Below are 25,268 nucleotides of genomic sequence, written 5' to 3'. Positions count from 1 at the left end.
ACGCTCACACGCGGGGATAATTCCTCTGCTGTGATGAGCATTCCACGGGAACGGATGTGGTCATGACGAGCTCAGCTCGTCATGAGCACACGAGCACTCTGCCTCATGACGAGCTCAGCTCGTGATGAGCACGGGGGCGCTGTGCGCGCCCCCCACCCCCTCCCTGCACAGTGGGGGAATTACCCCCACTGCGAAGGGGTTAAACTAGCATATTAATTTACTGAGAATCTATTCTACATGCAGTTAATTTTTTAGAAAGCATTATTATCACATGTTTTGTACACTCTGAACAAGCCTAGGAACATAAAACCCAATGTCCTTGTATTTATGTTGTCCAATCAGAGACAGCTCTAAGGCTCCACACAATCCATCGCATCAGCCCTGCACCATTGACATACTGTGTGGCTGGACCAGTGCATTTATTATATAAGGCTAATATAATATAGGACTATCAGGCCAATCGGATCTGGTGGAAGGGAGTGAAAAGCTTTTTAACTGAACGGTTATTTGCTGTGATTTAGCTTTCAATTCGTTTGAACTTTGTCATTGTTATTTTAAACCAGGCTCACCTTTGGGGGATTGCAAAGCTCGTGGAGGCTCCTCTTCCCTCGCTCTTCTGTCCACCGCATGATTTACCTGATTGAGTCGAGGGAGCATTTTCAGGGAAAGGGAATGAAGCCCAGCTACATCCGGTTACCAACACATACTTAGGGTGATGGGCTAGTTTATCATGCCCCTCTGCTATTTAAAGCTGATATCACCGCTGACATGCAGCGGACACTCACAGCGGGTGTGCAGCTGGTGCACCAAAGGTGCGCCAAAGGCAAGCCTACCTTCACCCGTCTGTGCTCAGGCCACACTCAGCGCCAGCCACTCCACCAGCTTTTTTATTAAAACACCAGCAGTATACACGAGAAGAGCTACTCCAGATATGAGACTCTTGCAAATGCTGCCCAGACACTATGCTGAAACCTGAGGACTTCCTGACTTTGAGGCCCTGCCCACCCTGCCCGCACTGTCGAGTCACTCTTACAAATCTTAAAATCAAAAACCATCCCCCCTCCACAACTGCCTCTTCCCAGGCCTACCCAAAACCAACAACCTCCACTTTAACTCCCGCAAAGTCAGGTTTTAGGTGATTTAAAGTGACAGTTGTCGATGCCAGGTCACTGATAAAAAATGCTCTTGCTTTCTCAGAATTTTAGGCTGACATAAACTGGATCTGTCATTCATTACAGAGACCGGGGCAGACGTTGATTCGGACCCAGATCTCATTGTGGTTGTACCCCGGGCTTTGCCATCTAAAGGCTAGATCTGCCTCTGAAAAGGGGCGGAGGGTTAGCAATCATTGCTCAGGAATGCTTGAAAGTCTCCTTTGTGCCCCTACTAGATGTATGAAACTGTCAGGCGCTGGCTTTTAAAATTTCCCTGACAAACTGATATTCCTTTAACAGGGTTCTATTGCATAGACCTCCAGGTCCTAGCACAACTTTTTTACATATTAGCATTCAACTGCTGGACGGCAAAGCTTTGTCCCCAGACTTTACTATCCTTGGATATTTTAACATTCATCTAGAAAATGCTGCAGCTAAAGACACTGCGATCTTCACCAACCTTCTGGTAAGTGAGGCCCTCACACAACAACTGAGTAGCCCTACCCATAAGGCTGGTCATGTTTTAGGTGGCATCTTTTTCAGATAACCCGTATCTTACATTCTCCACTATTATACTTTTAGCATGGTCCAATAACTCAGCAGTAATGTTTAACATCTGCCCAGAAGTAGTAGCTGAACCAGTACCTTCCTCCAGGGCCAAAAAGCTGACACGCCCATGGCACACAATTACCCCAGAAATCTTTAAGACCCATGTGCACCACTCTAAACCCGGACTTAAGGAAGACCTGGATGAGACCAACAACATCTACAATAATTGGATCTTCAATAATCTAAATATTATAGCACCTTTAGAAACTATAAACAATAGAAGGACCACCATCTCTGAACCATCGTATGATAATACATTGAGAATCCAGAAGCAAATGTTTCATAGGCTGGAGGGGAAATGGGGCATGCTTTATGAACCTGACGACAAGATTACTTATAAAAAAGTCATCATGGAATAAAAACAAGTATATTAGCCATGAAAAAAATCTACTTTTCTTTTACAATTAGGACGTCACTTCATTACTGCAAAGAACTCTACTCAACAATTCAGATGCTGAGTAAAATCCCCATACAAACAAACACAGGTGTAGATCAAAAATTCTACAATCTATTAGCAGACTCCTTTCAGGCAAAAGAGAAAGCAGTTGCAGACTCGCTTTCTTGCACACAAGGGCCATTCTCCACAACCTTGGAGGGAATTAGGAGTTCAGGTTTTCCAATAGTTGCTATCCCTAGCTGTAATACTTGTAATGCCATCTCGGCTCTACAGCTCATGACCATTCTTAATCAGACCAGAGCTGGATCCCCATGGGGCCTGTTGCATCCAAAAGTCCTTCAATTGGTCTCTGATGACACAGCTAACTACCTCAAAGATATCTTCAAGTGCATGTTCACTGATGGATATTTTCCTCCACATTGGAAAAGAGCATCCATTCTCCTGTTGCTGAAAAAAGCAAATTTGGACTATAAAGAACCAAACAGCTATAGGCCAATCTCCCGCTTGCCGCTGCCAACCAAGCTTGTGGAAAAGGCCATGAATATAGAGCTTACCCAGTTTATTAATGAGAATAAACTTCTGAATAGCTCTCATTATGGCTTTAGGAGTCTACATAGCATGGAGCTGCCCCTGATCAATATGTCAGAGGAAATAAGAGAGGTCATGGATAAAGGCGAGAAGTTGGCCTTGATCCTGCTTAACCTCTTGTCGGCCTTCAATGCGGTCAATCACGACCTTCTCATTAGTTGTCTCTTTTCTCTGGGCATCAGGGATAGGGCGCTGGACCTACTAAAGTCATTTCTTAGGGACAGAGAGCAACTGGTAGAGATTGGGGGATTCAAGTCCCCGTTGTTATCTTTTCCTTGGGGGTGCCACATGTTTCCTCGTTGAGTCTGACCCTCTTTAACCTCTATGTCACCCCACTCTGCTCACTTATAAAGTCCTTTGACTTTAAGACAGTATCATACATCAACAATGCTCAAATCATGGAATCCTTTGCAGAGGATCCAACGACAACCACGTCAAGATTCCACGATTGTATGCGTGAAGTAAGTAACTGGATGTCCCAAAATTGCCTGACGTTAAAAACAGGCAAAACTGAGGAGCTTCTCTTCAGACGCGATAACTCCTTCTGGACACATAGTTGGTGGCCACCGAAATTGGAAGAACTCCCCAAGCCAGTCACAAATGTGAAAAACTTAGAAGTTTACTTTGACACCAAACTGTCCTTCGGAGGACAAATTACTGCAACCACCTCCTCCTGCTTCTTAGTGATTAAAACCGTAAGAAAATATTACCTTTCATTCCATTAGAGCTCCAGAAAGATGTGGTCGGTGCACTCATCTTGTCTAAAATTGATTACTGCAATGGATTTTTTCTTAATACACAATCACGATATGTTAATGAATTGCAGGTCCTCCAAAATGCAGCAGCTAGTCTGCTGATTGGTATTCTGAAACAGCAGTCAGTGACCCATGCTCTTCCATCTCTGCACTGGCAATCAATTAATAGACAAATCGAATTCAAATCACTCTGCAGTACCTTTAAATCGTTACATGGGATCTGCCCGATTACTTTACACAGAGTTTCTGGTGGTACATCCCAGAGAGGCAGCTTCTGTCAATGGCCTCCTCCAATATGGTAATCCATACGACTAAAACTGCCTCAGGAGGAGGGAAATGTTTGTGGTGGGACTGCTAGCTTGTGGAACTCTATCCCTCTGACACTGAAGCAGGAAAGCAATCTTCTGGCATTCTGCAAACTTTTAAAAACATGGCTGAACGCATTCTTCGATCATCCCTTTCTGGTTAGCCAATTCAGAAGGAACGCCATGCCTAGACTACCTCGGGTATTAGTGTGCATTATAAATCTCAAATTCATTTCATTTAATTTATAAATGGCCTCTGTACCACATTCGGCAGAGGAGCACTTCTGCTGGGATTGTCCTAGAATGCTGTGCACTGTGACTGAGATGCATCCCTGCTGACTCTAAGCTTTATCCTGCATGGGATGATAGCCTGCTCTACATCAGATTGCTTTTCTGACACATAATACTCAGGTTTGACTGTCCCAATGGATCAGGCAGAAGGTACTCCCACTATGTTCCTAATAGTACAGTATTAGGGAGGAGTATAATCATCACATAGTAATGGTATGCTTTTTCATCATTCTTGTAATGCTGGTCATAGTGCTTTGTTTCATCTGCCTAATAATTGCAGCTCACATACTATACAGAATACAATTATTTTAATAAATCTTTATAAAGCCATATTTGTATCTTTCTTATCTATACCATGGGAATACAAAAGTAACAACAAGGTAGATATTTTGCCACTGTTTCCTTGGGGAATAAGAGGGGTCGGCAAGATTGCTGATATCATCTGGTAACCTGGCAAGGTTAGGAGATTAGCTGGGACAATTTGAGCTAGCTAGGAGTTAGGCCAACATTTTCTGATGCTATGTGTGAACTGGTTTTCTATTTTCTGAAGTTTATGTTGTCCAGAGGCACAGTACTACTTAATACGTAGGAACCATATAACACTAACATGGTACTAAACTTGAATTCTCCCTATTTATATCAGAACATAATGTTTCTCTTAGACCCACCACCCTGTGCATTTGCAGCCCTGGCACCACCCTTTCCTTGGCCAATAATGGTAAATGGAAGGGATCAAGCGTCAGGATTACCGTTGGGTGAAACATTTGCGCTATAGAAATGTTCGATACAATACAATACAATAAAGTTTCAGTCTCACCCCTCTGGCTATTAGCCAAACAAACCGCTGGTTGCAGGACTTGTGCAGCACCACAGAGCATATGTAATCTCAGATGGAAGACTCCTAAAACGCCACCTCAACTTTGTCCAATGGAACTGCAGATTTGTGGTCAATTCTACAAAGGTCAAGCATGCATCCTCTAAATCTAAATGTGTCAACTAATCCCCTTTTCTTTGAAAATCCCTTCATCTCTGCATTGGTGTAAACAAAGGAATCATTTTTATCCTATTGTCCCTTTTCTCTACCAATAAAATGATTGATGACAATGCCTCACTCAATACTTGTCTTCTGCACTACTGCATCTTTCCAAAATTGGTTATTTGCCCTTTTCTTTCCTCTTCACTGAACTTCAGACATCCTGGAACCCTTTCTTGAAATGGCTGTGCTAGAAAATCTAACCTCTAACCTTCTATTGTTATAACCTCAAAGGATCGTGAAGATTGTGTTATCATTTTTCAATTTCTGCAAAGTGTGTGAGTCTTCCGCCTAATGTGACTGAATACAAGAATGGTCTGTTTCTAAACATAGCTGTGAAGCTTTCTCACATTGATATCCACATGTAATCCTTGCACAACCTGTCTGAATTTCAGGATAAAGTCATGTGCCTTGGATACTAAAATCATATTTCTTGTATGCTTAACAATACCATTCTCTGCCTCCAAATCCTTTCAATTTTCCTAGTCACTTTAACTCCTCTCTTATGTCCCTGAGTCACTCTACCCTCGCCTGCCAACTAGGATCTCCACTGGCATCCTACTTGCACTCTCTAATAATAGGAACAAACTTTATAATCCCCTTCCATAGCCCTAAATGTTTCTGGAATTTAGACATCAAAGATGAAATCTCCTTCCAGGCGCATGGAAAATAACAGCACCTTGCAATATCACCTGTTCCCCAAACCAGCCAAACTTTCAAAATGACTACCACTATTAAATTGCCTGTCATTTTCAAACTCATCAAAAAAGCTAACTCACTTACTATAGATAAGTACGCTCTAAGCATTCAAAAAAGGTAATCAATCAATCAAAACATCTTTATTCCGCGGAAAACCCTCCATGAAAGACGTTTAAAATACATACAGTGAAAATAAGAATGAGCATCAGCACCAAGCAATATATATTGTATAAAACTTGATTAAAAGCATGATGCGCATAATAAATAATCTGAAAAAATTAAGTGGGGTTCATCAAAGTGCACGTTGCTTCTTTAACATATAGTTGCATGATGAAACAGACTTGCGCAGCGACACGTTTTAATGTCAGTTAGTTCTTGCAAACACCTAAAAGACTGATGGCATTCATGATAATTTCAGAACCTTAGAAAAGGATCTAAATGCAATCTTGTCTATAATTGGTAGAGAGACAAGGACCCTTCCACTTGGTGTTGACGGTAAGCTAAGAAAGAAGCCTATTGACCTTGACAATTTCATTCTATTTTACACTATTTGACGTGCCCATGAGCTACAGTTGCTAAATAGGATCCCTAAATGTGACATGGTGCTGGTCTGTGGCAGCATATTTAGCCCAGCCGTGATAGGTGAAAAACATGCACACTTAAGGCCACATGACATTGTAAACAATTTAGTAAAATTAGTTCTTAGAACCAATTTTTCCATAGAATCCACAAAATAATTAATTAAGATGCACAAAGTTTTAGGGGTGCGAGCCATTAAAACAGCATCATCCGCATATAAATATACAGGAGTTGGTGGGCCGTTTACCATGGGGACAACGCTGGGGCTATTCATAAACTCTGAATTAAGATTATTTAAATATAATATAAATAACAAAGGGGCAAGCACGCGCCCTTGTTGCACACCTCCTTCAACAAATAAGAATCTGTCCTGATGTTTCTTCCAGCTGACTGCCCTCATACGTCTGATGTCCTGATGCCTCTTCCTTCGTACTGGGCAGCAGCAGATGTATCCACTTGCTGCCTCAGACCCCACCCTGACCACCAACTCCAGATGCACTATCCATTGGAGGTCTCATGCCCTAGCCATCGAATGAGCCTGACACACATGTGTACATGCACCTCAAAATTCGTACTCCCTTCTTATTGACCATTTAACCATGTAGCAGTATATGTTCACATCCACTAAAACATATAAAAACTCTCTCATTAGGCATTCTATAGCTTACAATACAACTGTTAAATCTTAGCAGCCTAAGCCTTTCCCTAAAAAAAAATAAACTCAACTTTATACTTGAAGCGTACCAAACCGAACAGTCACTCAATCCCAAAATGTAATTTTACCTATAATTCCACATAATCCTTGTTTTAATGTTGCTGTGTGTGGCCCATGAAAGCAGGCTATGCGCAATATTAGGTCACGCATGGCAAGTGATACAAGTGTGACATTATGGAAGTGCTTTACTATACAGATGTATTCGTAAAATATATAACCTGCACTTAAGGGACGCATTCAAAATGCTCTTCCAAACCTAGTACATTTGGTATTCCTTTTCCTAAAGTTACTGTACACCTGATCTAAATAATTTTTAACTGTGCCAAGTAAGTTTTATCCTTTTTTTTCCTACATACCCTTTATTGGCTATGATAATCTAATGAGTAATCCACCCCAAAGAATTGAAATTGAAAGTAAACATTGAGCCCGTTTTTTTTGTCTCACTTACCTCAGAAAAAACTGGAAACTGTTGGTGCCCAATAATCATCTACTATGGATATCTTGTGTCTTTTTTTGTAGCAACGTGTTCCCGATTCAAAATAGGAATACAATGTGAGAGACACTGAGGGCCGCATTGCGATGGCTGTCAGACAAGCGCCCGACTGTCATCCCCCGGGCAAGTGTCTGACCGACTATATATTGGCGGTCCCACCTGCCCGATTACAATGCCACCGCTGTGCAGAAGATTGGAACACAGCTCTTTTCCATTGCAGCTTGTGCTGGAGCCCTATAAAACGGCTGCAGTGCAAGCCCCAGGGAAAAAGGGCAGTTCTCAAACATCTATGCATCTGGTGGTGCCTGGAACATGGTGCATGGATTTTTGGGGGGTTACCATATTTGGCCCCCAACGGTCCATACCAGAGGCCCATATGTGACAGTGGCCCTGCTAAGGGCCTCCAAAGTCCCATTCTGGAAGACTTTACATGGCAGTAAAGGCAGAGGAAAAATGGTCATCGTAATCCCTACAGCTGTGCCTCCGCAGGCACCGCCCTCATTTCAGGTACTATGCTCCAATGGGCTTCTTGAGCCTGTTGGAGGCTTTGGTTGGCCCCTCTGCCTGCTGCGCTCCAACTGACAGAATCATTTTGCTGCAAACGGACAGCCACAAACGGCCTTTCGGTGGCGATTGGACTGACATCACAATTGGGCCATTTGTCTGTATGGGTTAGGTTCCCTCAGCTCCACTCCTAACATTTATTATATTGTTGGGCCCTATATCTGGTTAACATTGCTTAAATAAATCTGGACATTGGTGTTATCTGGGCACCAGACTGACTACTAGAGGAGTTTACTAATTCCAGGTAAGCATTAATATCTTTATGTCTACCTTTCTGCACTTGCCAGTAGACATGCTACATAGTACTCTTTTGCCCAAAAGAGGCTTGCAACATTTAACGAGATATGGTTATGCATAAAGATCCATGAATTGTGCGGTATAATTAATTCCCCACATGGGCTCTATATATTGTATCTTAGACAAACTTTTCAAAGAAGTTGGGGTTGGAAATAGTTCACTGAAATGGATACAAAAGAAGCAACAGAAGGCAATTAGCAAGGAATGTAATCAGCAGCATTGTTTTAGTGCCCATCATTAAAAACTCAATTGCTGTATCATTTCTTTTCCTGTTTTATGACGAAGCCAATAATGTGGAATTTCCATACAGTGGCAATGGAAGATATTTCTTGAACTAGATTTGGTTATAGCATACTTGGATTTGTAAAAACAGGCTGTAAGCAGTCTGCCAGTGTAAGATAAATACCAGTGCTCAATTGTATGGTGTTGTTTTGTTTGATTTCGTCTATTTGTTATGTTGAAATATTTTCTGGTTAAATGCAGTTGTTGTTGATAAGGAAACTTAATTTCTGAACTCAAAAGAACTCTTTTTAAAGTAATTAAAATGAGCAATGGCAAAGTCAATAGGTCTCGCCTGTGAGATTAGATGGTTTTCCAATGCTTTTAGATAGCTACAGAAAATGTACGTACATTTGCAAGAGTCACTTTGGTATGGATTTTAGCATTAGTAAATGCATTATGCTAAATAGTAAAATAAAAAGCGTATCATATTCATATTCAAATTGAATGGCGACATCACCAAAAATAGTATGTGGTTACCAAAAAACTCAGGTGCTATCATCAAATTGAATTCAATCCAAACCACAGGGTGGATTTTATCATGATTTTATCAAGAAGGATAAAAAACACCCACTTCTCCCACACTCTCAGAATCAGGGTGTATATCTTCCTTTATTTCTAAACGTATGCCATTAAGCAGCAGAATAGGAGTTGTGTTAACTCTTGTGGAGTAGAAACATTTCTCATTTGGTGGTCATGATGCATTGGTGGTGGACTAGAATCCGACCGAATTCATAGCAGAAACAAGACCACCCAACAAGGAGGTGGCGGTTCTACTTCTATTATTGTGATGTGACCACCTTCATGATGGTCAGAAAGTGTGTATTTTCCTTTGCAGCTTGTGCTGTGTGATTCAGCACAAGCCGCAATAGAAACAATTCACTTTTAAAACATCCATACATGCACCATGTGGCAGGAGTCATGTGGAGCGTGCCACACGATGCATGGATGTTTGGGGTGGCACCACAGGTACCCTCATGCCTCATACTGGAGGCTGTTGAGGGACAGACCCCTGCTTGAAGCACCCTAAGTCACTTTCCGACTGCCTTTTAATGTCGGAAAGGTCAACATGGAAAGTCTGTCGGTAACGGACATCATAATCCCGAAGGCGGTACCTGAGCAGGCACTGCTGACATTTGGGGATTATCTGTCCGACCGACGCCCTGATGGGATCTCTGATACTGTTGGAAGCATGGTCTTTTCCCCAGGGTGCAGTGATCCGACAGACTGCATTGTAATGCGGAGGTCGGACTGCTGAGTCAGATTGTCGGACGGACCACCACCGACAGCCTGTGGGTGGCAATCCCCCCAATATCGTAATGGGCCCCAAAGTGTTTTGGCTGGTGCTATACAATTGAGATACCCTGCTTCATCAAAGATATAGACAAATTAGCCTCCTCTCTAGTATACTGTGATTCTCTCATCCAATCAGAATACTTACAATGCGAGCACTATTTAGTGTAGTTTACATAAATGTACTGTGGCACTGTGAAGTATGGGAATAAATCAGGACGGGCCAGTTGACTGTTTGACTTCCTGTCTTGGGTAAAATGTGGGTACAGGTGCTAGCAGCATTGATGTACAAACATTCAGTGTTAATGGCTGCTATGTGCCTTTCCCCATCAACTCTTCTATTTGCAACTATAAACAAAAGATAAACAATTCACAGCAGTAAACAGCCCCTCGAGAGATCATTATTAATGGTGCTACCCCTATAAGCTGTGTGCTAAAAGTCTCGATTATCTAATCGTATAAGTGTAGACTGTGTAGGTTGTCGTGAGTCCAATATATTATTCTCTGTGATGCCACACAACAGGAATCCCAGATGCTTAAAGATACATGCATGGTTTCAATGAACTGCATACAGGTGAACAACAATATGCTAACCACTGAAATTCAGAGATAACACATTATAAGTAGGGAATCTTCTTGTATTTTTCATGTTTTTATTCATTTTGTTTTCTATGCTTATGAAGCAGTGTACTACTATACAGATAAACCAAGTGGCTAAGGGGCTCACTATCTGTCAATTGGACGGTTAATGTTTTTTTAATTTGTATTATCCATCACTTTGAATTCTCGTGCTTGGGCATGTTATGATTTAATGTAATTTAATTTAATTTATACCCTAAAAGTCCCATGTGGGGACATCTGTAGATGGTCATTTCTAGCTGAGTTTAGTGAATGAACAATCTGTTAGTTGTAAGGGCACATAAATAGGTACCATAACTTTGACACTACACTCTATAGCCCGCTTTGGTAGTGTTTACGAAAGCATGTTGATGAATGATTTTGTGTTTGCCCGCATAATAAATAGCCCATATCTCCAGAAATCTCAACCGATTTACAAGCAAAGCAGAAATTTGAGACCGTCTGCAGAGTTTATCTATGAAATGTAATTTCATGGATTAGGTTTTTTCCAGCAGAAATGGAAACAACAAATGAGCTGCCAAAGCAAAGCAAAATTCTCATGCCTGTTTTGAACATTTCAGTGACATTTTCATGAGAATAGCAGCCATGCTATATTGAGAAAAACGAATTATCACCAAAGCGCCAGTAACTCTTGCTGCCTGCAGCTTCATTCTTTTGTAATAAAATAATTTTGTATTTTTCTTTTATTTGTATTGTTACGATTAATACATGGTATGTATTGTTCTAAGCAGACAGGGGTATAAAGAAGGAACTACTATATATATATATATTCACTGAAAAAACCATAGGTTTTACACATGTCATAGTTAGGAAATAGCATTTAAAAATTCTTTGAAATTTGCTGAAAAAACCATAGGTTTCACACACGTTATAGTTCGGAATTAGCATTTAAAAAACCTTAGAAATTCACTGAAAAAAACATAGGTTTCACACATGTTATAGTTAGCTGGACATTTCACTCATACAAAACCATTAAAATTCCCCCGTTATAGTTAATTCAGCTAACTATAACTCGCGTGCCCGCAATGCACTGCTGATCACGTCACATATTACACCACTCATGACATGGTCAGTGACATCACTCATGACACGATAGATCTTATTATCCGGAGGAAACGGGATCACCGTTGTTCATCTCATTAATTTTTTTATTTGATTGTTTTGTTCCTTTTGGACACTTTTTTGGTTGCAGTTAAATTTTTTTGGTTAAAAAAAAAAAACTTAAAAAAACACAGAAAAACAGGTTTTTTCAGAACTACCTTCACTGGTCAAAAAAAGAGCTATATTTCTATGATAGTGTGTAAAACTTTGTCTGAATGAATGTGTAGTGCATAAATGAATGAATGAATGAATACATTAGTAGTGTATGGTGAAAGTAAAAGTACAGAAATATAAGGAAGTGCTACAGCATAAATCAGTATGCTGTAGCACTTTCGAAGCACTTGAATGTAACATATGTGCATAAATATGTTACAAGTCAATGCTTCCCTTCGCACTGCTTTTGAAACTGCCTAAGTAAATTTGTAAGTGTTAGGGGCAGATTTGCAACCTCCTTGTGCCTCTTTTACACCACCATTGCATCAGTTTTCTGATGCAGCGGTGGTGCAAAAGAAGCGTCATGGTGTGTGCTTTTTACAATGTGACGCATCTGGGAGGTGCGTCACATTGTAAAATCCTGTACCAGAAGGAGACATTCCTACACGGGGTGTCGTTTCTGCGCAGGAACACCTCCTAAAAGTGGCTGAGTGAAATCTACAAGATTTCACTTTGTCACTTTTGAGCTCATACTGCATCAAAACCCTACACTTGCTTGAAGCATGTGTAAGGATTGACACAGCATTCTGAGCATAGGGCCCCCGGAGCATTGCTGGAGGTGCGTTGCACTTGCAACCAAACTCAAGCAATGCACCGCTTTCACGGCAGAGATACATCACATATCTGTGCCGTTTTTGCCCCATGGTGCACCACATTGTAAATACAGCGCCTCCATGGTGGTGGCGTCACAGTGCACAATAAATGGCATATCCATGGGGATGTGCCAGTTATTGTACATCTGCCCATTAGTGTTTTAATGTAGTGAATGGATTACTACACACTGATCAATGAGTCACTACAAAACTATAACATGACTGAAAGAGTGTTTGGTGGAAGTGTAAGGATACAGACTGCAGAATTGACGGTATAAAAGGTAGGTTTCTAGGTCATAGGAGACTGCAAGCATAGTCTATAGGGATTATAAACAGTCCATGGACTAAGGCCTACTTTGCTTCATGATTACTTGGGTACTGACTGGATGATAACAGTTCTGCAAGGAGAGTGCCTGACTAAATTTATAAGCCCTTCAGTTTTAGCACAGTGCACAGATAAGGACATTCTGCTAAATGTCTCAGTACAATACTGAATCAGCAATGACGAAGTATTTGCTCGAAGTTTAAGGATACACATTGGGGAATTGATGATATAAAAGACACATTTGCAGGTGCATGTAAGCCCACATGCATAGTCTATAGTGGTTTGAAGCAGTCCATGCCCTAAGGCCTACTTTGTTTTATGAATACTTGAGTACTGACTGGATGATTACAATACTGGATGATACAATACTACAATACTCAAAAGCAGTGGCAGAGTGTTTGGACGGAGTATAAGGATACAGACTGGACAATTAAAGGTTTAAAAGACAAGTTTTCACATGCATACAATACTACATGCATAGTCTATAGGGGTTTGAAGCAGTGCATGCCCTAAGGCCTACTTTACTGCATGACTACTTGGGTAGTGGCTGAATGATTACAGTTCTGCAAGGACAGTGTCGAGCTGAATGTATGACTGCTTCACTTTTAGCACAGTGTTTAGATAAGCACATACTGCTGTATGGCTCACTACAATACTGAAAAGCAGTGGCAGAGTGTTTGGAGGGAGTGTAAGGATACAGACTGGGCAATTTGAGGTTTAAAACACAGATTTTCAGGTGCATAGAAGAGTACAAGCATAGTGTATAGGGGTTTGAAGCAGTGCATGCCCTAAGGCCTACTTTACTGCATGAATACTTCGGTACTGGCTGAATGATTACAGTTTGTCAAGAACAGTATCAAACTGAATGTATAACTGCTTCGCTTTTAGCACAGTGTATAAATAAGCACATACTGCTATATGGCTCACTACAATACTAAAACAGCAGTGGCAGAGTGTTTGGAGGAAGAGTAAGGATACAGACTGGGCAATTGAAAGTTTAAAAGACAAATTTGCAGGTACATAGAAGAGTGCATGCATAGTCCATAGGGATTTGAAGCAGTGCATGCCCTAAGGCCTACTTTGCTGCATGACTACTTGGGTACTGACTGAATGATTTCAGTTCTGCAAGGAGAGTGTCTAGCAGAATGTATAACTGCTTCACTTTTAGCACAGTGTTTAGATAAGCACATACTGCTGTATGGCTCACTACAATAGTGAAACAGCAGTGGCAGAGTGTTTAGTAGAACTGTAAAGATACAGACTGGGCAATTGAAGGTTTAAAAGGCATGTTTGCAAATCCATAGAAGAGTGCATGCATAGTTTATAGGGGTTTGAAGCAGTGCATGCCCTAAGGCCGAATTTACTGCATGACTACTTGGGTACTGGCTGAATGATTACAGTACGGTAAGAACAGTGTCAAACTGAATGTATAACTGCTTCACTTTTAGCACAGTGTATAAATAAGCACATACTGCTATATGGCTCACTACAATACTAAAACAGCAGTGGCAGAGTGTTTGGAGGAAGTGTAAGGATACAGACTGGGCAATTGAAGGTTTAAAAGACAAGTTTGCAGGTACATAGAAGAGTGCATGCATAGTCCATAGGGATTTGAAGCAGTGCATACCCTAAGGCCTACTTTGCTGCATGAATACTTGGGTACTGATTGAATGATTGCAGTTCTGCAAGGAGAGGGTCTAGTTGAATGTATAACTGCTTCAATTTTATCACAGTGTCTAGATAAGCACATACTGCTGTATGGCTCACTACAATACTGAAACAGCAGTGGCAGAGTGTTTGGAGGGAGTGTAAGGATACAGCCTGGGCAATTTAAGGTTTAAAAGACAAGTTTTCAGGTATATAGAAGAGTGCATGCATAGTTCATAGGGATTTGAAGCAGTGCATGCCCTAAGGCCTACTTTGCTGCATGACTACTTGGGTACTGACTGAATGATTACAGTTCTGCAAGGAGAGTGTCTAGCTGAATGTATAGTTGCATCACTTTTAGCACAGTGTATAGATAAGCACATACTGCTGTATGGCTCACTACAATACTGTAACAGCAGTGGCAGAGTGTTTAGTCGAATTGTAAAGATACAGACTGGGCAATTGAAGGTTTAGAAGGCAAGTTTGCAAATGCATAGAAGAGTGCATGCATAGTCTATAGGGGTTTGAAGTAGTGCATGCCCTAAGGCCTACTTTACTGCATCACTACTTGGGTACTGACTGAATGATTACAGTTCTGCAAGGAGAGTGTGAAGCTGAATGTATAAGTGCTTCACTTTTAAAACAGTGTATATATAAGCTTATTCTGCTGTATGGCTCACTACAATACTGAAAAAGCAGCGGCAGAGTGTTTGGAGGGAGTGTAAGGATACAGACTGGGCAATTTAAGGTTTAAAACACAGATTTTTGGGTGCATAGAAGAGTACAGGCATAGTGTATAGTGGTTTGAAGCAGTGCATGCCCTAAGGCCTACTTTACTGCATGACTACTTGGGTACTGGCTGAATGATTACAGTTCGGCAAGAACAGTGTCAAACTGAATGTATTACTGCTTCACTTTTAGCACAGTGTATAAATAAGCACATACTGCTTTATGGCTCACTACAATACTAAAACAGCAGTGGCAGAGTGTTAGAAGGAAGTGTAAGGATACCGACTGGGCAATTGAAGGTCCAAAAGACAAGTTTGCAGGTACATAGAAGAGTGCATGTGTAGTCCATAGGGATTTGAAGCAGTGCATACCATAAGGCCTACTTTGCTGCATGACTACTTGGGTACTGGCTGAATGATTAAAGTTCTGCAAGGAGAGTATCTGGCTGAATTTATAACTGCTTCACTTTTAGCACAGTGCATAGATAAACACAGACTGCTGAATGGCTCATTACAATACTGAAACAGCAATGGCAGAGGTTTTAGTAGAACTGTAAAGATACAGACTGGGCAATTGAAGGTTTAGAATGCAAGTTTGCAAATGCATAGAAGAGTGCATGCATAGTCTATAGGGGTTAGAAGCAGTCCATGCCCTAAGGCCTACTTTGCTGCATGACTATTTAGGTACTGACTGAATGATTACAGTTCTGCAAGGAGAGTGTGAAGCTGAATGCATAAGTGCTTCACTTTTAAAACAGTGTATATATAAGCTTATTCTGCTGTATGGCTCACTACAATACTCAAAAGCCGTGGCAGAGTGTTTGGAGGGAGTGTAAGGATACAGACTGGGTAATTTAAGGTTTAAAACACAGATTTTCGGGTGCATAGAAGAGTACAGGCATAGTCTATAGGGGCTTGAAGCAGCGCATGCCCTAAGGCCTACTTTGCTGCATGACTACTTGGGTACTGAAGGAATGATTACAGTTCTGCAAGGAGAGTGTCTAGCTGAATGTATAACTGCTTCAATTTTATCACAGTGTCTAGATAAGCACATACTGCTGTATGGCTCACTACAATACTGAAACAGCAGTGGCAGAGTGTTTGGAGGGAGTGTAAGGATACAGCCTGGGCAATTTAAGGTTTAAAAGACAAGTTTTCAGGTATATAGAAGAGTGCATGCATAGTTCATAGGGATTTGAAGCAGTGCATGCCCTAAGGCCTACTTTGCTGCATGACTACTTGGGTACTGACTGAATGATTACAGTTCTGCAAGGAGAGTGTCTAGCTGAATGTATAGTTGCATCACTTTTAGCACAGTGTATAGATAAGCACATACTGCTGTATGGCTCACTACAATACTGTAACAGCAGTGGCAGAGTGTTTAGTCGAATTGTAAAGATACAGACTGGGCAATTGAAGGTTTAGAAGGCAAGTTTGCAAATGCATAGAAGAGTGCATGCATAGTCTATAGGGGTTTGAAGTAGTGCATGCCCTAAGGCCTACTTTACTGCATCACTACTTGGGTACTGACTGAATGATTACAGTTCTGCAAGGAGAGTGTGAAGCTGAATGTATAAGTGCTTCACTTTTAAAACAGTGTATATATAAGCTTATTCTGCTGTATGGCTCACTACAATACTGAAAAAGCAGCGGCAGAGTGTTTGGAGGGAGTGTAAGGATACAGACTGGGCAATTTAAGGTTTAAAACACAGATTTTTGGGTGCATAGAAGAGTACAGGCATAGTGTATAGTGGTTTGAAGCAGTGCATGCCCTAAGGCCTACTTTACTGCATGACTACTTGGGTACTGGCTGAATGATTACAGTTCGGCAAGAACAGTGTCAAACTGAATGTATTACTGCTTCACTTTTAGCACAGTGTATAAATAAGCACATACTGCTTTATGGCTCACTACAATACTAAAACAGCAGTGGCAGAGTGTTAGAAGGAAGTGTAAGGATACCGACTGGGCAATTGAAGGTCCAAAAGACAAGTTTGCAGGTACATAGAAGAGTGCATGTGTAGTCCATAGGGATTTGAAGCAGTGCATACCATAAGGCCTACTTTGCTGCATGACTACTTGGGTACTGGCTGAATGATTAAAGTTCTGCAAGGAGAGTATCTGGCTGAATTTATAACTGCTTCACTTTTAGCACAGTGCATAGATAAACACAGACTGCTGAATGGCTCATTACAATACTGAAACAGCAATGGCAGAGGTTTTAGTAGAACTGTAAAGATACAGACTGGGCAATTGAAGGTTTAGAATGCAAGTTTGCAAATGCATAGAAGAGTGCATGCATAGTCTATAGGGGTTAGAAGCAGTCCATGCCCTAAGGCCTACTTTGCTGCATGACTATTTAGGTACTGACTGAATGATTACAGTTCTGCAAGGAGAGTGTGAAGCTGAATGCATAAGTGCTTCACTTTTAAAACAGTGTATATATAAGCTTATTCTGCTGTATGGCTCACTACAATACTCAAAAGCCGTGGCAGAGTGTTTGGAGGGAGTGTAAGGATACAGACTGGGTAATTTAAGGTTTAAAACACAGATTTTCGGGTGCATAGAAGAGTACAGGCATAGTCTATAGGGGCTTGAAGCAGCGCATGCCCTAAGGCCTACTTTGCTGCATGACTACTTGGGTACTGAAGGAATGATTACAGTTCTGCAAGGAGAGTGTCTAGCTGAATGTATAACTGCTTCACTTTTAGCACAGTGTATAGATAAGCACATACTGCTGTATGGCTCACTACCGTACTGTAAATACAGTGGCAGAGTGTTTGGAGGAAGTATAAGGATACAGACCGGGCAATTGTATGTTTAAAATACAAGTTTGTAGGTGCATGGAAGAGGGCATGCATAGTTCATAGGGATTTGAAGCAGTCCATACCCAAAGGCCTACTTTGCTGAGCGACTACTTGGGTACTGACTGAAAGATTGCAGTTCTGCAAGGACAGTGTCGAGCTAAATGTATAACTGCTTCACTTTTAGCATAGTGTATAGGTAAGCACATGCTGCTATATGGCTCACTACAATACTAAAACAACAGTGGCAGAGTGTTTGAAGGAAGTGTAAGGATACACACTGGGCAATTGAAGTTTGAAAAGACAAGTTTGCAGGTACATAGAAGAGTGCATGCATAGTCCATAGGCATTTTAAGCAGTTCATGCCCTAAGGCCTACTTTGCTGCATGACTACTTGGGTACTCACTGAATGATTACAGTTCTGCAAGACAAGTGTCTGTCTGAATGTATAACTGCTTCTCTTTTAGCTTAGTGTATACATAAGCACACACTGCTGTATAGTTCACTACAATACAAAAACAGCAGTGGCAGTGTGTTTGGAGACAGTATAAGGATACAGACTGGGCAATTGAAGGTTTAAAACACATGTTTTCAGGTGCATAAAAGAGTACATACATAGTGTATAGAGGTTTAAAGCTGTCCATACCCTGAGACCTACTTTGCATACTTTGAATCAATAGAATAATGTAAAGAATATATAAGTGAATCTATAAGTGCTTCACTTTTAGTACAGTGGATGCTTTAGTGCATAGTACTCAAACCATTACTATTATATAGCGATACATTTATTCTTCTAACATCTCATAATTTAACAAGGCTTCTAAAGTAATTTTATCAGGTATATCATTGCTATCAATTTCCTGGTTATCAATTTTGGAATTTATATGTTCAAAAGTGTCGATATCATCTAATGCTCCTACAAAATCAGCATCAAATGTATCGTCTTGGAAATCACAGCTGATATCGGCGGCACTAATTTCTTGCTCTTCACTCTCGCTGCCTGTGAAAGGTACATTTAGCTCTTCTATGAGACTGTTGCTAATTTCCAAACCGTCTTCCATATTGTTCTGTTGTTTTTCCATAATCAATTTCTTATGTTGTAGGTCCTTGTACAAAAACAAAAACACTTAATGTTATCAGTTTTCCTAATACATAACACAAAACTAGCTTTATCAACTGTTTTGCCCTTAAAAAAAATATTATACAAATACCATTCTCTACTATTCCATAAGTTTATATAAATATAATGATTTATATGAATGTCCTGTTTTTAAATGTTCTTAAATTTTCAAACCAGTCACTCCTTATGACTATAGGAAAAAACTCAGGCTGTTATAGTAAAATGCAGTACTAAAAAACTACAATATGTCTATTCACCTTACCTGTTCCAAACTAGTTAATGTGTTGTAGTAAAATGCAAGGAATAGTGTTGGTTGTCCAGAATAACACTATGTATCTGTGTATATTTAGGTACTATTATCACACAAATTTTTGAAAACTTCATGTGTTTTCACACACAATAATTTTTAAAGACCTATTCAGTAGTCACCTTTTAACATAATAAAAAAATAGTAGTGATTCCTTATATAAGTTGAAAATACAACAACAGCTATAGAACAACACTTCAACACAAAGTATTGTGTATAATGAGGACATATTTACATAGAGAAGAAAAACTACACACAGTAACTTAACCTGTCCTTCCAAACATAAAGGTGTATTTGAAAACAATCTCCGTGACATATTTTTTTAGAATAATTTGATCTCTTTTAATCCTAAAACTCTCTCATCTCTACTAGTCAATACAATAGTGGTACGTTGCAGAAACCTGTTTTGAACCCATGTTTCGTTTGAAAAATCTCTATAATAAAAGTCATTTTTAAAATATATGGTCAAAGATAGTAGGTCCTCAGGTACCCTCAGTATATATGTTAACTTTTTCAAATGTCTTTAAAAGATACAAACCATCTTTGCACAGATATGTACTCCATCCATCTCTTGTTACTTCAGCACTGTAGAAGCACATCTCATCGACCATTTTTAATAGTTACTTATACTTACCTTAAACATAATAAATAATAAAGAAATTATATATTATAAAATTAGCATTGTTACAATATATATTTTACAACACAAAATAATTTGTAAAGCATTTCATTTGCCTTTTTTGCTGTTCACAGAATATATTGAATTTCCCTAGGAACAGTGAGTTTAATAGTAATCATCACATAACTGCGGGCAAAAAAAAAAAGACAATCAATAAGATTATCTTGAAAAAAACATTCAACATTCTCAATAACATTCTAAAAAATATAAATAAAACATGTTAATTTTTTTCTAAGAGCAATTTCTTACGTAAGTATGAGACATCTCAAACAATCTTAAAATAACAAAACACTATCATTAATTTTCATATACTGCAAATAAAGTTACTTACAAATATATGCTGACAAAATATACAACAAATAGTCCTTAATGGTTTTACATACTTTTCCTCATGGCCAAATAGTATATGTCAAACTCTTAGTTTGGAAGTTCTTCAATAGTAAATCCTCTGCATCCACCTCCCAGCCTTCTGATCCAAAACCACCGACCTCATTTGCGGCATCCCCCAGGGCTCATCCCTCAACATGATGCTATTCAACATCTACATGGCCACCCTCACACAAGTGGCCCTGCCATCACAGCCTCAACATTATCTCCTAAGCCGACGACACCGAACTCATCTTCTCTCTCACCAAGGAGCCAAATACCACCAGAAGCAACCTCCAGGAGAGAATGAAAGCTGTCGCCAACTGGGTAAGGATCAGCTCTCTAAACCTCAACTCAGACAAGCAGAAATACTAATTCTCAGACCAACCCCCTTAGCCTGGGATGACTTGTGGTGGCTGATTACACTGTGAACAGTACCAGCACCTACTGACCATGTACACAACCTAGGATTCATCCTCAACTCCTCCCACTCCATGTGTAAGCAAGTCTATACTCATACTGCTACAACACCCTACACATACACCGCAACATTTACAAGTGGATCCTAACCGAAAGAAGAAGAAGAATGACACAGGCCCACATCAGCACCAGACTACACTATGGCAACAAACTCTACACAGTAATTCCAGCTAAACACCTACAACTACTACAACAAATCCAAAACACCTCCGCTCGACTGATCATCAATGTCCCCTTCTGCAGCCACATCACCAACCACCTGATACACCTACACTGCCTCAACGTCAACCAGAGGACCATCTTCAAGCTCCTCAAAGTACTCTACAACACCAGACCAACCTAACTTAACAGCAGTAATCCTGAAAGGTCACATTTTGTTCCTAAAATTTTGGATTTAAAAATAATAGGTAAGAATTTGGTAACTCCTTAGGCAAACGTTGTTTAAAAACCAATTGACTATCATTATAATGTATCCAACCATTCAGACATTTTAAATAAACAGTGTAATGTCCACATGTTGTAGAAGGTCAATCATGAAAAATAATTCATACATCTACAAATGTTCTTCCTGATATTGATAGTTGAGTAGCTACAAAATATTTAATTAAAGTTTCCAATTTTGTTCCATCAGCTCTACAACGTTGCAGCATTAAAATTACATACTGTCCATATCTTTTTATAAATAAAGTTGATGACATTTGTGATTTACATTGGCTACACTCCATGTTTTGACTTGCTCCTCTAACTAGATTGTTAAAAGACACTGATTCACAGTCTGGTAAAGTCAAATATATAAATCTTTCAGTTTCTATGTTATTGCTACATTTAAACAAACAATTTTCACAGTCATGTTGCCATTTCTAAGCTAGGACAAAAAAGGTTTTCAATATCTATACCTTCATCTTCCAATATAACAAGAATATACATTAGATATTCCTGACAATCTTGCTGAATATTCTGTGTAAATTGAGTAGAACCAGAACATATGTCCAAAATATTTCCAATATCGGAAACACTTTGCATTTTACTTTTATCACTACTACATTTCTCATAAACAGAATACAACAATGAACAGAATCTTTTTTCCCGATTTTCAACAATTTGCTGTTGCAAACTTTCAAGAAAAAAATCAACATTAACAACTACATTAGCATAGCAGTCCTATTTTCAAACTGATAAGCAACCATCTCTTCAACAGTGTCCTTTTTCTTTTTGCTTGCAATCACAACTTTATCTTGTTCTTTTTCTTTCTCTACAGCTTCACTACAGATATTCTTGTATCTTCTTTTTCTACCTACCACACGCTTTTCAAATACTGGATATTGACCTAAAGTGGGTGTATATTCTCTTCTTAACCTATTATACTCTTTCACACAATTTGCATCTGCACTAATCTTTTTCTCATCAAAATCAATCAAGTACAATCCAGATAAAGTTCTCACTCGAGACAAACCAACATATGCCATACCTTCTTTAAACACAGTACTTCCAATATTCACTAAAGCAATCAATCAATCAATCAGTGACACTTATAAAGCGCGCTACATACCCGTAGGGTCTCAAGGCGCTGGGGGGGGGGCGGGGGGGGGGGCCGCTACTGCTCGAACAGCCAGGTCTTCAGCTTCTTCCTGAAGGAGAGGTGGTCTTGGGTCAGGCGTAGGTCGGTCGGGAGGAAGTTCCAGGTCTTGGCGGCCAGGTAGGAGAAGGACCTTCCTCCTGTAGTCGCTCTTCGGATGCGGGGGACGGCGGCGAGGGCGTGGTTGGCTGATCGGAGGTGGCGTTTGGGAGCGTAGAAGTTGACTCGGCTGTTGAGGTAGCTCGGGCCTTGGTCGTGTAGGGCTTTGTGTGCGTGGGTGAGGAGGCGGAAGGTGATTCTTTTGTTGACGGGAAGCCAGTGGAGGTCTCTCAGATGTCCGGAGATGTGGCTGGTTCGTGGGATGTCGAGGATGAGTCTGGCTGAGGCGTTCTGGATCCGCTGGAGTCTCTTCTGGAGCTTGGCGGTGGTACCGGCGTAGAGGGCGTTGCCGTAGTCCAGTCGGCTGGTGACGAGGGCCTGGGTGACGGTCTTCCTGGTCTCGGTGGGGATCCACCAGAAGATCTTCCGTAGCATGCGTAGGATGTTGAAGCACGCCGAGGAGACGTTGTTGACTTGCCTGGTCATGGAGAGGGAGGAGTCCAGGATGAAGCCTAGGTTGCGTGCATGGTCTGTCGGTTTGGGTGCGGTGCCCAGGGCGGGAGGCCACCAGGAGTCGTCCCAGGCGGAGGGTGAGGAGCCCAGGATGAGGACCTCCGTCTTGTCCGAGTTCAGTTTCAGGCGGCTGGTCGTCATCCACTCGGCTACCTCTTTCATCCCTTCGTGCAGGTTGGCTCTGGCGGCGGCGGGGTCGTTGGTCAGGGAGAGGATCAGTTGGGTGTCGTCGGCGTAGGAGATTATGCTGAGGTTGTGCTTGCGTACGATGGCCGCGAGGGGGCTCATGTAGACGTTGAAGAGGGTGGGGCTCAGGGATGATCCTTGGGGGACGCCGCAGATGACTTCGGAGGTCTCTGACTTGTACGGTGGTAGGCGGACTCTCTGTGTTCTTCCGTCGAGGAAGGAGATGATCCATTCCAGCGCCTTGTCCTGGATTCCGATGTTGCTGAGGCGCGTACTAGGGTGCGGTGGCAGACCGTGTCGAATGCCGCCGAGAGGTCTAGGAGGATGAGGGCCGCTGTTTCTCCATTGTCCATCAGGGCTCGGATGTCATCGGTGGCGGCGATGAGGGCGGTCTCGGTGCTGTGGTTGGCTCGGAAGCCGGACTGTGAGGGGTCGAGGGATCCGTTCGTCTCGAGGAAAGCGGCCATCTGCTTGTTGACGGTCTTCTCGATGACTTTGGCTGGAAACGGGAGGAGAGAGATGGGGCGGTAATTCTTGAGGTCGGTGGGGTCCGCTGTTGGTTTCTTGAGTAGAGCGCTGAGTTCGGCGTGTTTCCAGCTCTCAGGGAAGATGGTGGTGTCGAAGGATGTGTTGATGATGTCTCGCAGGTGGGGTGCGATGACAGCGTCGGCCTTGTTGAAGACGTGGTGAGGGCAGGGGTCGGTCGGTGATCCGGAGTGGATGGAGTTCATCGTGCGGATGGTGTCTTCGGTGCTGATCGGGGTCCAGGCGTGGAGGGTGGTGGTGGGGGGAGGTTGTTCGGTCATGGTGTGCGTTGGTTGGTTGTTGAAGCTGTTGTGTATGTCCGCGATCTTGTTGTGGAAGTATGAAGCAAGGGAGTTGCAGAGGTCTTGCGATGGGGTGATGTCGTTGTTTCCTGCGCTGGGGTTGGAAAGCTCTTTCACGATGTTGAAGAGTTCCTTGCAGTTGTGTGCGTTGTTGTCCAACCGGTCCTTGAATGCTGTTTTCTTGGCGGCGCGGATCAGCTGGTGGTGTTTCCGGGTGGCAAGTTTGAAGGAGGTCCTGTTGTCCGGTTTTGGTTCCCTTCTCCAGACTTTCTCGAGGGCTCGGCAGTTCTTCTTGGAGCTCTTGAGTTCGTTCGTGAACCATGGGGCCTTCTTGCTGCCGGGTCTGCTGGGCGGGGTCCTCAGTGGGGCGAGTTCGTCCGCGCAGTTGCTGATCCACTTCGTGAGGTTGTCGGCGGCCTGGCTGGGGTTCGCTGAGCTGGCACTATCCACACTTAAACCTTGAGATTTAGGAACAGTCACCGCTTATCCAAAGAAACAGGAAACAGTTTTTTGCGAACATACAAATCTTTTACAAGCAAAAATCGAGCTAAAAAACGACTACATTGTTGTACTTCTTCAATTTGATCAAATTTGATTTAAAAAAATTCAGTACCATCTCTATTTACGTAATTAACGAAATCAACAACTTAACCCATTGCTCCATTTACTAAACCTTTTTCTACATTCAAATTACGTCGTAAAATTACCCTACAGTTTACACATACATATAAATTCCTTTCTAAACCAGCAGTTTTACTTATCGATTTCTCTAAAGAATCCAATTTCCTCTTCAACTTTTCTGTCTCAATAATAGTGATTCCTTCATGCTTTATTTTATCAATAGCAATTTATGATTTCTTAATTTTCCAATTTTAAATGTCTTTATTGGAAATAGAACATTCACACAGTGTTGGCATTAAGCAGATTACAGATATGTTTTCTGCTATTCTCATATATATTTTCTCAGGACCAATATTTTCATTTGGAAACAAATTAGGAAGTAATCTTCTCTGT

This window comes from Lissotriton vulgaris, chromosome 12 (genome assembly GCF_964263255.1).
Source record: "Lissotriton vulgaris chromosome 12, aLisVul1.2, whole genome shotgun sequence".
NCBI lineage: Eukaryota > Metazoa > Chordata > Amphibia > Caudata > Salamandridae > Lissotriton > Lissotriton vulgaris.
Note: the sequence above shows the minus strand (reverse complement) of the source record.